Source organism: Lissotriton helveticus, chromosome 5_1 (genome assembly GCF_964261635.1).
Source record: "Lissotriton helveticus chromosome 5_1, aLisHel1.1, whole genome shotgun sequence".
NCBI lineage: Eukaryota > Metazoa > Chordata > Amphibia > Caudata > Salamandridae > Lissotriton > Lissotriton helveticus.
In genome coordinates, this window is record NC_136065.1 from 1,622,377,927 (window position 1) to 1,622,393,373 (window position 15,447).

The 15,447-nt window shown below is 38.6% G+C and overlaps 9 non-coding genes across 9 annotated transcripts; all 9 read right to left on the minus strand.

Moving 5' to 3' along the window:
* Positions 1-496: 496 nt before the first annotated feature.
* Positions 497-569, minus strand: TRNAR-CCU (transfer RNA arginine (anticodon CCU)). The gene has a single exon. It is a non-coding gene; the product is annotated as a tRNA-Arg (tRNA).
* A 1,523-nt stretch (positions 570-2,092) lies between these two features.
* Positions 2,093-2,165, minus strand: TRNAR-CCU (transfer RNA arginine (anticodon CCU)). Its single transcript has one exon. It is a non-coding gene; the product is annotated as a tRNA-Arg (tRNA).
* A 1,523-nt stretch (positions 2,166-3,688) lies between these two features.
* TRNAR-CCU (transfer RNA arginine (anticodon CCU)) lies at positions 3,689-3,761 on the minus strand. Its single transcript has one exon. It is a non-coding gene; the product is annotated as a tRNA-Arg (tRNA).
* Positions 3,762-5,284: 1,523 nt separating this feature from the next.
* On the minus strand, positions 5,285-5,357 carry TRNAR-CCU (transfer RNA arginine (anticodon CCU)). Its single transcript has one exon. It is a non-coding gene; the product is annotated as a tRNA-Arg (tRNA).
* Positions 5,358-6,880: 1,523 nt separating this feature from the next.
* TRNAR-CCU (transfer RNA arginine (anticodon CCU)) lies at positions 6,881-6,953 on the minus strand. The gene has a single exon. It is a non-coding gene; the product is annotated as a tRNA-Arg (tRNA).
* A 1,522-nt stretch (positions 6,954-8,475) lies between these two features.
* On the minus strand, positions 8,476-8,548 carry TRNAR-CCU (transfer RNA arginine (anticodon CCU)). The gene has a single exon. It is a non-coding gene; the product is annotated as a tRNA-Arg (tRNA).
* Positions 8,549-10,070: 1,522 nt separating this feature from the next.
* On the minus strand, positions 10,071-10,143 carry TRNAR-CCU (transfer RNA arginine (anticodon CCU)). Its single transcript has one exon. It is a non-coding gene; the product is annotated as a tRNA-Arg (tRNA).
* Positions 10,144-13,262: 3,119 nt separating this feature from the next.
* Positions 13,263-13,335, minus strand: TRNAR-CCU (transfer RNA arginine (anticodon CCU)). The gene has a single exon. It is a non-coding gene; the product is annotated as a tRNA-Arg (tRNA).
* A 1,522-nt stretch (positions 13,336-14,857) lies between these two features.
* TRNAR-CCU (transfer RNA arginine (anticodon CCU)) lies at positions 14,858-14,930 on the minus strand. Its single transcript has one exon. It is a non-coding gene; the product is annotated as a tRNA-Arg (tRNA).
* Positions 14,931-15,447: the final 517 nt, after the last annotated feature.

The window sequence follows — 15,447 nt, forward strand, 5'->3', positions numbered from 1 at the left end:
TCACCAGTACGATAAGCTATTGTTTTCATTTTTGCATTTAAACCTCTTTCTTCATGAGATTAAAGCTCAGTTTATGCTTTATTTAGCTCTGGATGTTTTCAGAAGTGGAGAGAAACTGTTTTGAAAGTAGTACAAACTGCTCCTTCCTGGCTATTCCAATTTACACACACTCAAAGGCTGTATACGTTTCATGAAACCCGGCTTGCCCTATTTAAGTAGCTGAAAGCCTTTCACCACCTCTAGGAACAACAGTTACACCAATCCAATTCAAATAATTTTTTCCAAAGGAATATCTTCTGCCGGGTCAAAAATGCATCTGACAAAGACAGGTGTTTCAAAAATCGACTTTGTAGTTCCAGAACATCAACATGACTCTGACGAGTACAGAAGTAAAATGGTACCATTTCAAAGTTCCTAATACCTCATAAGCTTCTGAGAGGAAGCATGTAATAAATATATTTATTTTTCTGGAAAAGTAAGAGTGGACATTGGTTTGCACCTCAGATGGGACTCAAACCCACAATCCCTGGCTTAGGAGGCCAGTGCCTTATCCATTAGGCCACTGAGGCACAGACAAATACCAGCAATCTAGAGGCATTATTTAAATGTATTCATTCGTCCAACACTGGTGTCTGCACACAGGACATTTCTCAGTTCTCTCCATAAGTAAACTTCCCATTTTCATCCTCTTCCATCCCCGAATTTAACACTCTGTTCTGTGCTATAATGGAGACTCTGTATTTCTAGCAAGTGGAGAGAAATTGGAGGAGAACCATTTTCGAATCAACACTTCTTCTTCCATGGATGCTATTCTTAATAAACTGGGCTTTGACAGTGGTATCAAGCCGTCCTTGTCTTCAGCAGGACACAGAAACAGGCACCAAGTCCACTAACCAAGTTCAACCACACTCTGCAACTTAATAGACCAGTGCTTTACAAATTAGCCAACTTTGTCATCAGCAAAGGCAGACAATGTGCCAATCCTTTATAATTCTTCTGTAGTACTTTTCATTCTCGTAGGCAAAATTAGCACTTTAACTGCACAAATCATACAGATTTTACACTTGAAGCACTCCATGAACACATACTTACACACCTTGCAGTTCATCTACACACTCTTGAGCTAAAAACCCATTCTGTGAAGTCAAAATTCTGCAAACCTAGTACATATTCAGTGCGTGTACATAGAAGCACTTTTTAATGCCACTTAAATGCACTAGATTTTAGACTGAAGATGCAATCTAAATGAATGTGCAGTATGTACTCCACTTTTTTATTAATTAGGAATGAGAACATTATGGCTATAAGAGCATTGGAAGAGCCTGCTTCCATTCTGAATGGAAACCTGAATTGAGTGACAATTGGCAAAAACCGACCACGAAGGGACTGGAACCCTCTATCTTCTGATCCGAAGTCAGACGCCTTATCCATTAGTCCACGCGGTCATGTGTCCTGCTGCTTTTATTTTTATACTGTAGGTGGTATGCAAGGTTGGAAAATATATTATTTATAGTTATTTAGGTTTACAAACCATTGTGGGGTTTTTTCAGCTCCTTTCAATTAAATCACTTTTTTGGAATTTATATAATGAGAATGTCACCAGTACGATAAGCTATTGTTTTCATTTTTGCATTTAAACCTCTTTTTTCATGAGATTAAAGCTCAGTTTATGCTTTATTTAGCTCTGGATGTTTCCAGAAGTGGAGAGAAACTGTTTTGAAAGTAGTACAAACTGCTCCTTCCTGGCTATTCCAATTTACACACACTCAAAGGCTGTATACGTTTCATGAAACCCGGCTTGCCCTATTTAAGTAGCTGAAAGCCTTTCACCACCTCTAGGAACAACAGTTACACCAATCCAATTCAAATAATTTTTTCCAAAGGAATATCTTCTGCCGGGTCAAAAATGCATCTGACAAAGACAGGTGTTTCAAAAATCGACTTTGTAGTTTCAGAACATCAACATGACTCTGACGAGTACAGAAGTAAAATGGTACCATTTCAACGTTCCTAATACCTCATAAGCTTCTGAGAGGAAGTATGTAATAAATATATTTATTTTTCTGGAAAAGTAAGAGTGGACATTGGTTTGCACCTCAGATGGGACTCGAACCCACAATCCCTGGCTTAGGAGGCCAGTGCCTTATCCATTAGGCCACTGAGGCACAGACAAATACCAGCAATCTAGAGGCATTATTTAAATGAATTCATTCGTCCAACACTGGTGTCTGCACACAGGACTTTTTTCAGTTCTCTCCATAAGTAAACTTCCCATTTTCATCCTCTTCCATCCCCGAATTTAACACTCTGTTCTGTGCTATAATGGAGACTCTGTATTTCTAGCAAGTGGAGAGAAATTGGAGGAGAACCATTTTCGAATCAACACTTCTTCTTCCATGGATGCTTTTCTCAATAAACTGGGCTTTGACAGTGGCATCAAGCCGTCCTTGTATTCAGCAGGACACAGAAACAGGTACCAAGTCTACTAACCAAGTTCAACCACACTCTGCAACTTAATAGACCAGTGCTTTACAAATTAGCCAACTGTGTCATCAGCAAAGGCAGACAATGTGCCAATCCTTTATAATTCTTCTGTAGTACTTTTCTTTCTCGTAGGCAAAATTAGCACTTTAACTGCACAAATCATACAGATTTTACACTTGAAGCACTCCATGAACACTTACTTACACACCTTGCAGTTCATCTACACACACTTGAGCTCAAAACCCATTCTGTGAAGTCAAAATTCTGCAAACCTAGTACATATTCAGTGCGTGTACATAGAAGCACTTTTTAATGCCACTTAAATGCACTAGATTTTAGACTGAAGATGCAATCTAAATGACTGTGCAGTATGTACTCCACTTTTTTATTAATTAGGATTGAGAACATGATGGCTATAAGAGTATTGGAAGAGCCTGCTTCCATTCTGAATGGAAACCTGAATTATGTGACAATTGGCAAAAAACGACCACGAAGGGACTCGAACCCTCTATCTTCTGACCCGAAGTCAGACACCTTATCCATTAGTCCACGCGGTCATGTGTCCTGCTGCATTTATTTTTATACTGTGGGTGGTATGCAAGGTTGGAAAATATATTATTTATAGTTATTTAGGTTTACAAACCATTGTTGTTTTTTTTCAGCTCCTTTCAATTAAATCACTTTTTTGGAATTTATATAATGAGAATGTCACCAGTACGATAAGCTATTGTTTTCATTTTTGCATTTAAACCTCTTTCTTCATGAGATTAAAGCTCAGTTTATGCTTTATTTAGCTCTGGATGTTTCCAGAAGTGGAGAGAAACTGTTTTGAAAGTAGTACAAACTGCTCCCTCCTGGCTATTCCAATTTACACACACTCAAAGGCTGTATACGTTTCATGAAACCCGGCTTGCCCTATTTAAGTGGCTGAAAGCCTTTCACCACCTCTAGGAACAACAGTTACACCAATCCAATTCAAATAATTTTTTCCAAAGGAATATCTTCTGTCGGGTCAAAAATGCATCTGACAAAGACAGGTGTTTCAAAAATCGACTTTGTAGTTCCAGAACATCAACATGACTCTGACGAGTACAGAAGTAAAATGGTACCATTTCAAAGTTCCTAATACCTCATAAACATCTGAGAGGAAGCATGTAATAAATATATTTATTTTTCTGGAAAAGTAAGAGTGAACATTGGTTTGCACCTCAGACGGGACTCGAACCCACAATCCCTGGCTTAGGAGGCCAGTGCCTTATCCATTAGGCCACTGAGGCACAGATAAATGCCAGCAATCTAGAGGCATTATTTAAATGTATTCAATCGTCCTACACTGGTGTCTGCACACAGGATATTTCTCAGTTCTCTCCATAAGTAAACTTCCCATTTTCATGCTCTTCCATCCCCGACTTTAACACTCTGTTGTGTGCTATAATGGAGACTCTGTATTTCTAGCAAGTGGAGAGAAATTGGAGGAGAACCATTTTCGAATCAACACTTCTTCTTCCATGGATGCTTTTCTTAATAAACTGGGCTTTGACAGTGGTATCAAGCCGTCCTTGTCTTCAGCAGGACACAGAAACAGGTACCAAGTCTACTAACCAAGTTCAACCACACTCTGCAACTTAATAGACCAGTGCTTTACAATTTAGCCAATTGTGTCATCAGCAAAGGCAGACAATGTGCCAATCCTTTATAATTCTTCTGTAGTACTTTTCTTTCTCGTAGGCAAAATTAGCACTTTAACTGCTCAAATCATACAGATTTTACACTTGAAGCACTCCATGAACACTTACTTACACACCTTGCAGTTCATCTACACACACTTGAGCTCAAAACCCATTCTGTGAAGTCAAAATTCTGCAAACCTAGTACATATTCAGTGCGTGTACATAGAAGCACTTTTTAATGCCACTTAAATGCACTAGATTTTAGACTGAAGATGCAATCTAAATGACTGTGCAGTATGTACTCCACTTTTTTATTAATTAGGATTGAGAACATGATGGCTATAAGAGTATTGGAAGAGCCTGCTTCCATTCTGAATGGAAACCTGAATTATGTGACAATTGGCAAAAAACGACCACGAAGGGACTCAAACCCTCTATCTTCTGACCCGAAGTCAGACGCCTTATCCATTAGTCCACTCGGTCATGTGTCCTGCTGTATTTATTTTTATACTGTGGGTGGTATGCAAGGTTGGAAAATATATTATTTATAGTTATTTAGGTTTACAAACCATTGGTTTTTTTTTTCAGCTCCTTTCAATTAAATCACTTTTTGGGAATTTATATAATGAGAATGTCACCAGTACGATAAGCTATTGTTTTCATTTTTGCATTTAAACCTCTTTCTTCATGAGATTAAAGCTCAGTTTATGCTTTATTTAGCTCTGGATGTTTCCAGAAGTGGAGAGAAACTGTTTTGAAAGTAGTACAAACTGCTCCTTCCTGGCTATTCCAATTTACACACACTCAAAGGCTGTATACGTTTCATGAAACCCGGCTTGCCCTATTTAAGTAGCTGAAAGCCTTTCACCACCTCTAGGAACAACAGTTACACCAATCCAATTCAAATCATTTTTTCCAAAGGAATACCTTCTGCCGGGTCAAAAATGCATCTGACAAAGACAGGTGTTTCAAAAATCGACTTTATAGTTTCAGAACATCAACATGACTCTGACGAGTACAGAAGTAAAATGGTTCCATTTCAACGTTCCTAATACCTCATAAGCTTCTGAGAGGAAGCATGTAATAAATATATTTATTTTTCTGGAAAAGTAAGAGTGGACATTGGTTTGCACCTCAGATGGGACTCGAACCCACAATCCCTGGCTTAGGAGGCCAGTGCCTTATCCATTAGGCCACTGAGGCACAGACAAATACCAGCAATCTAGAAGCATTATTTAAATGAATTCATTCGTCCAACACTGGTGTCTGCACACAGGACTTTTTTCAGTTCTCTCCATAAGTAAACTTCCCATTTTCATCCTCTTCCATCCCCGACTTTAACACTCAGTTGTGTGCTATAATGGAGACTCTGTATTTCTAGCAAGTGGAGAGAAATTGGAGGAGAACCATTTTCGAATCAACACTTCTTCTTCCATGGATGCTTTTCTTAAGAAACTGGGCTTTGACAGTGGTATCAAGCCGTCCTTGTCTTCAGCAGGACACAGAAACAGGCACCAAGTCTACTAACCAAGTTCAACCACACTCTGCAACTTAATAGACCAGTGCTTTACAAATTAGCCAACTGTGTCATCAGCAAAGGCAGCCAATGTGCCAATCCTTTATAATTCTTCTGTAGTACTTTTCTTTCTCGTAGGCAAAATTAGCACTTTAACTGCACAAATCATACAGATTTTACACTTGAAGCACTCCATGAACACATACTTACACACCTTGCAGTTCATCTACACACTCTTGAGCTAAAAACCCATTCTGTGAAGTCAAAATTCTGCAAACCTAGTACATATTCAGTGCGTGTACATAGAAGCACTTTTTAATGCCACTTAAATGCACTAGATTTTAGACTGAAGATGCAATCTAAATGAATGTGCAGTATGTACTCCACTTTTTTATTAATTAGGAATGAGAACATTATGGCTATAAGAGCATTGGAAGAGCCTGCTTCCATTCTGAATGGAAACCTGAATTGAGTGACAATTGGCAAAAACCGACCACGAAGGGAATGGAACCCTCTATCTTCTGATCCGAAGTCAGACGCCTTATCCATTAGTCCACGCGGTCTTGTGTCCTGCTGCTTTTATTTTTATACTGTAGGTGGTATGCAAGGTTGGAAAATATATTATTTATAGTTATTTAGGTTTACAAACCATTGTGGGTTTTTTTCAGCTCCTTTCAATTAAATCACTTTTTTGGAATTTATATAATGAGAATGTCACCAGTACGATAAGCTATTGTTTTCATTTTTGCATTTAAACCTCTTTCTTCATGAGATTAAAGCTCAGTTTATGCTTTGTTTAGCTCTGGATGTTTTCAGAAGTGGAGAGAAACTGTTTTGAAAGTAGTACAAACTACTCCTTCCTGGCTATTCCAATTTACACACACTCAAAGGCTGTATACGTTTCATGAAACCCGGCTTGCCCTATTTAAGTAGCTGAAAGCCTTTCACCACCTCTAGGAACAACAGTTACACCAATCCAATTCAAATAATTTTTTCCAAAGGAATATCTTCTGCCGGGTCAAAAATGCATCTGACAAAGACAGGTGATTCAAAAATCGACTTTGTAGTTTCCGAACATCAACATGACTCTGACGAGTACAGAAGTAAAATGGTACCATTTCAACGTTCCTAATACCTCATAAGCTTCTGAGAGGAAGCATGTAATAAATATATTTATTTTTCTGGAAAAGTAAGAGTGGACATTGGTTTGCACCTCAGATGGGACTCAAACCCACAATCCCTGGCTTAGGAGGCCAGTGCCTTATCCATTAGGCCACTGAGGCACAGACAAATACCAGCAATCTAGAGGCATTATTTAAATGAATTCATTCGTCCAACACTGGTGTCTGCACACAGGACATTTCTCAGTTCTCTCCATAAGTAAACTTCCCATTTTCATCCTCTTCCATCCCCGAATTTAACACTCTGTTCTGTGCTATAATGGAGACTCTGTATTTCTAGCAAGTGGAGAGAAATTGGAGGAGAACCATTTTCGAATCAACACTTCTTCTTCCATGGATGCTATTCTTATTAAACTGGGCTTTGACAGTGGTATCAAGCCGTCCTTGTCTTCAGCAGGACACAGAAACAGGCACCAAGTCTACTAACCAAGTTCAACCACACTCTGCAACTTAATAGACCAGTGCTTTACAAATTAGCCAACTGTGTCATCAGCAAAGGCAGCCAATGTGCCAATCCTTTATAATTCTTCTGTAGTACTTTTCTTTCTCGTAGGCAAAATTAGCACTTTAACTGCACAAATCATACAGATTTTACACTTGAAGCACTCCATGAACACATACTTACACACCTTGCAGTTCATCTACACACTCTTGAGCTAAAAACCCATTCTGTGAAGTCAAAATTCTGCAAACCTAGTACATATTCAGTGCGTGTACATAGAAGCACTTTTAATGCCACTTAAATGCACTAGATTTTAGACTGAAGATGCAATCTAAATGAATGTGCAGTATGTACTCCACTTTTTTATTAATTAGGAATGAGAACATTATGGCTATAAGAGCATTGGAAGAGCCTGCTTCCATTCTGAATGGAAACGTGAATTGAGTGACAATTGGCAAAAACCGACCACGAAGGGACTGGAACCCTCTATCTTCTGATCCGAAGTCAGACGCCTTATCCATTAGTCCACGCGGTCATGTATCCTGCTGCTTTTATTTTTATACTGTAGGTGGTATGCAAGGTTGGAAAATATATTATTTATAGTTATTTAGGTTTACAAACCATTGTGGGTTTTTTTCAGCTCCTTTCAATTAAATCACTTTTTTGGAATTTATATAATGAGAATGTCACCAGTACGATAAGCTATTGTTTTCATTTTTGCATTTAAACCTCTTTCTTCATGAGATTAAAGCTCAGTTTATGCTTTATTTAGCTCTGGATGTTTTCAGAAGTGGAGAGAAACTGTTTTGAAAGTAGTACAAACTGCTCCTTCCTGGCTATTCCAATTTACACACACTCAAAGGCTGTATACGTTTCATGAAACCCGGCTTGCCCTATTTAAGTAGCTGAAAGCCTTTCACCACCTCTAGGAACAACAGTTACACCAATCCAATTCAAATAATTTTTTCCAAAGGAATATCTTCTGCCGGGTCAAAAATGCATCTGACAAAGACAGGTGTTTCAAAAATCGACTTTGTAGTTCCAGAACATCAACATGACTCTGACGAGTACAGAAGTAAAATGGTACCATTTCAAAGTTCCTAATACCTCATAAGCTTCTGAGAGGAAGCATGTAATAAATATATTTATTTTTCTGGAAAAGTAAGAGTGGACATTGGTTTGCACCTCAGATGGGACTCAAACCCACAATCCCTGGCTTAGGAGGCCAGTGCCTTATCCATTAGGCCACTGAGGCACAGACAAATACCAGCAATCTAGCGGCATTATTTAAATGTATTCATTCGTCCAACACTGGTGTCTGCACACAGGACATTTCTCAGTTCTCTCCATAAGTAAACTTCCCATTTTCATCCTCTTCCATCCCCGAATTTAACACTCTGTTCTGTGCTATAATGGAGACTCTGTATTTCTAGCAAGTGGAGAGAAATTGGAGGAGAACCATTTTCGAATCAACACTTCTTCTTCCATGGATGCTTTTCTCAATAAACTGGGCTTTGACAGTGGCATCAAGCCGTCCTTGTATTCAGCAGGACACAGAAACAGGTACCAAGTCTACTAACCAAGTTCAACCACACTCTGCAACTTAATAGACCAGTGCTTTACAAATTAGCCAACTGTGTCATCAGCAAAGGCAGACAATGTGCCAATCCTTTATAATTCTTCTGTAGTACTTTTCTTTCTCGTAGGCAAAATTAGCACTTTAACTGCACAAATCATACAGATTTTACACTTGAAGCACTCCATGAACACTTACTTACACACCTTGCAGTTCATCTACACACACTTGAGCTCAAAACCCATTCTGTGAAGTCAAAATTCTGCAAACCTAGTACATATTCAGTGCGTGTACATAGAAGCACTTTTTAATGCCACTTAAATGCACTAGATTTTAGACTGAAGATGCAATCTAAATGACTGTGCAGTATGTACTCCACTTTTTTATTAATTAGGATTGAGAACATGATGGCTATAAGAGTATTGGAAGAGCCTGCTTCCATTCTGAATGGAAACCTGAATTATGTGACAATTGGCAAAAACGACCACGAAGGGACTCGAACCCTCTATCTTCTGACCCGAAGTCAGACACCTTATCCATTAGTCCACGCGGTCATGTGTCCTGCTGCATTTATTTTTATACTGTGGGTGGTATGCAAGGTTGGAAAATATATTATTTATAGTTATTTAGGTTTACAAACCATTGTTGTTTTTTTTCAGCTCCTTTCAATTAAATCACTTTTTTGGAATTTATATAATGAGAATGTCACCAGTACGATAAGCTATTGTTTTCATTTTTGCATTTAAACCTCTTTCTTCATGAGATTAAAGCTCAGTTTATGCTTTATTTAGCTCTGGATGTTTCCAGAAGTGGAGAGAAACTGTTTTGAAAGTAGTACAAACTGCTCCCTCCTGGCTATTCCAATTTACACACACTCAAAGGCTGTATACGTTTCATGAAACCCGGCTTGCCCTATTTAAGTGGCTGAAAGCCTTTCACCACCTCTAGGAACAACAGTTACACCAATCCAATTCAAATAATTTTTTCCAAAGGAATATCTTCTGTCGGGTCAAAAATGCATCTGACAAAGACAGGTGTTTCAAAAATCGACTTTGTAGTTCCAGAACATCAACATGACTCTGACGAGTACAGAAGTAAAATGGTACCATTTCAAAGTTCCTAATACCTCATAAACATCTGAGAGGAAGCATGTAATAAATATATTTATTTTTCTGGAAAAGTAAGAGTGAACATTGGTTTGCACCTCAGACGGGACTCGAACCCACAATCCCTGGCTTAGGAGGCCAGTGCCTTATCCATTAGGCCACTGAGGCACAGATAAATGCCAGCAATCTAGAGGCATTATTTAAATGTATTCAATCGTCCTACACTGGTGTCTGCACACAGGATATTTCTCAGTTCTCTCCATAAGTAAACTTCCCATTTTCATGCTCTTCCATCCCCGACTTTAACACTCTGTTGTGTGCTATAATGGAGACTCTGTATTTCTAGCAAGTGGAGAGAAATTGGAGGAGAACCATTTTCGAATCAACACTTCTTCTTCCATGGATGCTTTTCTTAATAAACTGGGCTTTGACAGTGGTATCAAGCCGTCCTTGTCTTCAGCAGGACACAGAAACAGGTACCAAGTCTACTAACCAAGTTCAACCACACTCTGCAACTTAATAGACCAGTGCTTTACAATTTAGCCAATTGTGTCATCAGCAAAGGCAGACAATGTGCCAATCATTTATAATTCTTCTGTAGTACTTTTCTTTCTCGTAGGCAAAATTAGCACTTTAACTGCTCAAATCATACAGATTTTACACTTGAAGCACTCTATGAACACTTACTTACACACCTTGCAGTTCATCTACACACACTTGAGCTCAAAACCCATTCTGTGAAGTCAAAATTCTGCAAACCTAGTACATATTCAGTGCGTGTACATAGAAGCACTTTTTAATGCCACTTAAATGCACTAGATTTTAGACTGAAGATGCAATCTAAATGACTGTGCAGTATGTACTCCACTTTTTTATTAATTAGGATTGAGAACATGATGGCTATAAGAGTATTGGAAGAGCCTGCTTCCATTCTGAATGGAAACCTGAATTATGTGACAATTGGCAAAAAACGACCACGAAGGGACTCAAACCCTCTATCTTCTGACCCGAAGTCAGACGCCTTATCCATTAGTCCACTCGGTCATGTGTCCTGCTGTATTTATTTTTATACTGTGGGTGGTATGCAAGGTTGGAAAATATATTATTTATAGTTATTTAGGTTTACAAACCATTGGTTTTTTTTTTCAGCTCCTTTCAATTAAATCACTTTTTTGGAATTTATATAATGAGAATGTCACCAGTACGATAAGCTATTGTTTTCATTTTTGCATTTAAACCTCTTTCTTCATGAGATTAAAGCTCAGTTTATGCTTTATTTAGCTCTGGATGTTTCCAGAAGTGGAGAGAAACTGTTTTGAAAGTAGTACAAACTGCTCCTTCCTGGCTATTCCAATTTACACACACTCAAAGGCTGTATACGTTTCATGAAACCCGGCTTGCCCTATTTAAGTAGCTGAAAGCCTTTCACCACCTCTAGGAACAACAGTTACACCAATCCAATTCAAATCATTTTTTCCAAAGGAATACCTTCTGCCGGGTCAAAAATGCATCTGACAAAGACAGGTGTTTCAAAAATCGACTTTATAGTTTCAGAACATCAACATGACTCTGACGAGTACAGAAGTAAAATGGTTCCATTTCAACGTTCCTAATACCTCATAAGCTTCTGAGAGGAAGCATGTAATAAATATATTTATTTTTCTGGAAAAGTAAGAGTGGACATTGGTTTGCACCTCAGATGGGACTCGAACCCACAATCCCTGGCTTAAGAGGCCAGTGCCTTATCCATTAGGCCACTGAGGCACAGACAAATACCAGCAATCTAGAAGCATTATTTAAATGAATTCATTCGTCCAACACTGGTGTCTGCACACAGGACTTTTTTCAGTTCTCTCCATAAGTAAACTTCCCATTTTCATCCTCTTCCATCCCCGACTTTAACACTCAGTTGTGTGCTATAATGGAGACTCTGTATTTCTAGCAAGTGGAGAGAAATTGGAGGAGAACCATTTTCGAATCAACACTTCTTCTTCCATGGATGCTTTTCTTAAGAAACTGGGCTTTGACAGTGGTATCAAGCCGTCCTTGTCTTCAGCAGGACACAGAAACAGGCACCAAGTCTACTAACCAAGTTCAACCACACTCTGCAACTTAATAGACCAGTGCTTTACAAATTAGCCAACTGTGTCATCAGCAAAGGCAGCCAATGTGCCAATCCTTTATAATTCTTCTGTAGTACTTTTCTTTCTCGTAGGCAAAATTAGCACTTTAACTGCACAAATCATACAGATTTTACACTTGAAGCACTCCATGAACACATACTTACACACCTTGCAGTTCATCTACACACTCTTGAGCTAAAAACCCATTCTGTGAAGTCAAAATTCTGCAAACCTAGTACATATTCAGTGCGTGTACATAGAAGCACTTTTTAATGCCACTTAAATGCACTAGATTTTAGACTGAAGATGCAATCTAAATGAATGTGCAGTATGTACTCCACTTTTTTATTAATTAGGAATGAGAACATTATGGCTATAAGAGCATTGGAAGAGCCTGCTTCCATTCTGAATGGAAACCTGAATTGAGTGACAATTGGCAAAAACCGACCACGAAGGGAATGGAACCCTCTATCTTCTGATCCGAAGTCAGACGCCTTATCCATTAGTCCACGCGGTCTTGTGTCCTGCTGCTTTTATTTTTATACTGTAGGTGGTATGCAAGGTTGGAAAATATATTATTTATAGTTATTTAGGTTTACAAACCATTGTGGGTTTTTTTCAGCTCCTTTCAATTAAATCACTTTTTTGGAATTTATATAATGAGAATGTCACCAGTACGATAAGCTATTGTTTTCATTTTTGCATTTAAACCTCTTTCTTCATGAGATTAAAGCTCAGTTTATGCTTTGTTTAGCTCTGGATGTTTTCAGAAGTGGAGAGAAACTGTTTTGAAAGTAGTACAAACTACTCCTTCCTGGCTATTCCAATTTACACACACTCAAAGGCTGTATACGTTTCATGAAACCCGGCTTGCCCTATTTAAGTAGCTGAAAGCCTTTCACCACCTCTAGGAACAACAGTTACACCAATCCAATTCAAATAATTTTTTCCAAAGGAATATCTTCTGCCGGGTCAAAAATGCATCTGACAAAGACAGGTGTTTCAAAAATCGACTTTGTAGTTTCCGAACATCAACATGACTCTGACGAGTACAGAAGTAAAATGGTACCATTTCAACGTTCCTAATACCTCATAAGCTTCTGAGAGGAAGCATGTAATAAATATATTTATTTTTCTGGAAAAGTAAGAGTGGACATTGGTTTGCACCTCAGATGGGACTCAAACCCACAATCCCTGGCTTAGGAGGCCAGTGCCTTATCCATTAGGCCACTGAGGCACAGACAAATACCAGCAATCTAGAGGCATTATTTAAATGAATTCATTCGTCCAACACTGGTGTCTGCACACAGGACATTTCTCAGTTCTCTCCATAAGTAAACTTCCCATTTTCATCCTCTTCCATCCCCGAATTTAACACTCTGTTCTGTGCTATAATGGAGACTCTGTATTTCTAGCAAGTGGAGAGAAATTGGAGGAGAACCATTTTCGAATCAACACTTCTTCTTCCATGGATGCTATTCTTATTAAACTGGGCTTTGACAGTGGTATCAAGCCGTCCTTGTCTTCAGCAGGACACAGAAACAGGCACCAAGTCTACTAACCAAGTTCAACCACACTCTGCAACTTAATAGACCAGTGCTTTACAAATTAGCCAACTGTGTCATCAGCAAAGGCAGCCAATGTGCCAATCCTTTATAATTCTTCTGTAGTACTTTTCTTTCTCGGAGGCAAAATTAGCACTTTAACTGCACAAATCATACAGATTTTACACTTGAAGCACTCCATGAACACATACTTACACACCTTGCAGTTCATCTACACACTCTTGAGCTAAAAACCCATTCTGTGAAGTCAAAATTCTGCAAACCTAGTACATATTCAGTGCGTGTACATAGAAGCACTTTTAATGCCACTTAAATGCACTAGATTTTAGACTGAAGATGCAATCTAAATGAATGTGCAGTATGTACTCCACTTTTTTATTAATTAGGAATGAGAACATTATGGCTATAAGAGCATTGGAAGAGCCTGCTTCCATTCTGAATGGAAACGTGAATTGAGTGACAATTGGCAAAAACCGACCACGAAGGGACTGGAACCCTCTATCTTCTGATCCGAAGTCAGACGCCTTATCCATTAGTCCACGCGGTCATGTATCCTGCTGCTTTTATTTTTATACTGTAGGTGGTATGCAAGGTTGGAAAATATATTATTTATAGTTATTTAGGTTTACAAACCATTGTGGGTTTTTTTCAGCTCCTTTCAATTAAATCACTTTTTTGGAATTTATATAATGAGAATGTCACCAGTACGATAAGCTATTGTTTTCATTTTTGCATTTAAACCTCTTTCTTCATGAGATTAAAGCTCAGTTTATGCTTTATTTAGCTCTGGATGTTTTCAGAAGTGGAGCGAAACTGTTTTGAAAGTAGTACAAACTGCTCCTTCCTGGCTATTCCAATTTACACACACTCAAAGGCTGTATACGTTTCATGAAACCCGGCTTGCCCTATTTAAGTAGCTGAAAGCCTTTCACCACCTCTAGGAACAACAGTTACACCAATCCAATTCAAATAATTTTTTCCAAAGGAATATCTTCTGCCGGGTCAAAAATGCATCTGACAAAGACAGGTGTTTCAAAAATCGACTTTGTAGTTCCAGAACATCAACATGACTCTGACGAGTACAGAAGTAAAATGGTACCATTTCAAAGTTCCTAATACCTCATAAGCTTCTGAGAGGAAGCATGTAATAAATATATTTATTTTTCTGGAAAAGTAAGAGTGGACATTGGTTTGCACCTCAGATGGGACTCAAACCCACAATCCCTGGCTTAGGAGGCCAGTGCCTTATCCATTAGGCCACTGAGGCACAGACAAATACCAGCAATCTAGCGGCATTATTTAAATGTATTCATTCGTCCAACACTGGTGTCTGCACACAGGACATTTCTCAGTTCTCTCCATAAGTAAACTTCCCATTTTCATCCTCTTCCATCCCCGAATTTAACACTCTGTTCTGTGCTATAATGGAGACTCTGTATTTCTAGCAAGTGGAGAGAAATTGGAGGAGAACCATTTTCGAATCAACACTTCTTCTTCCATGGATGCTTTTCTCAATAAACTGGGCTTTGACAGTGGCATCAAGCCGTCCTTGTATTCAGCAGGACACAGAAACAGGTACCAAGTCTACTAACCAAGTTCAACCACACTCTGCAACTTAATAGACCAGTGCTTTACAAATTAGCCAACTGTGTCATCAGCAAAGGCAGACAATGTGCCAATCCTTTATAATTCTTCTGTAGTACTTTTCTTTCTCGTAGGCAAAATTAGCACTTTAACTGCACAAATCATACAGATTTTACACTTGAAGCACTCCATGAACACTT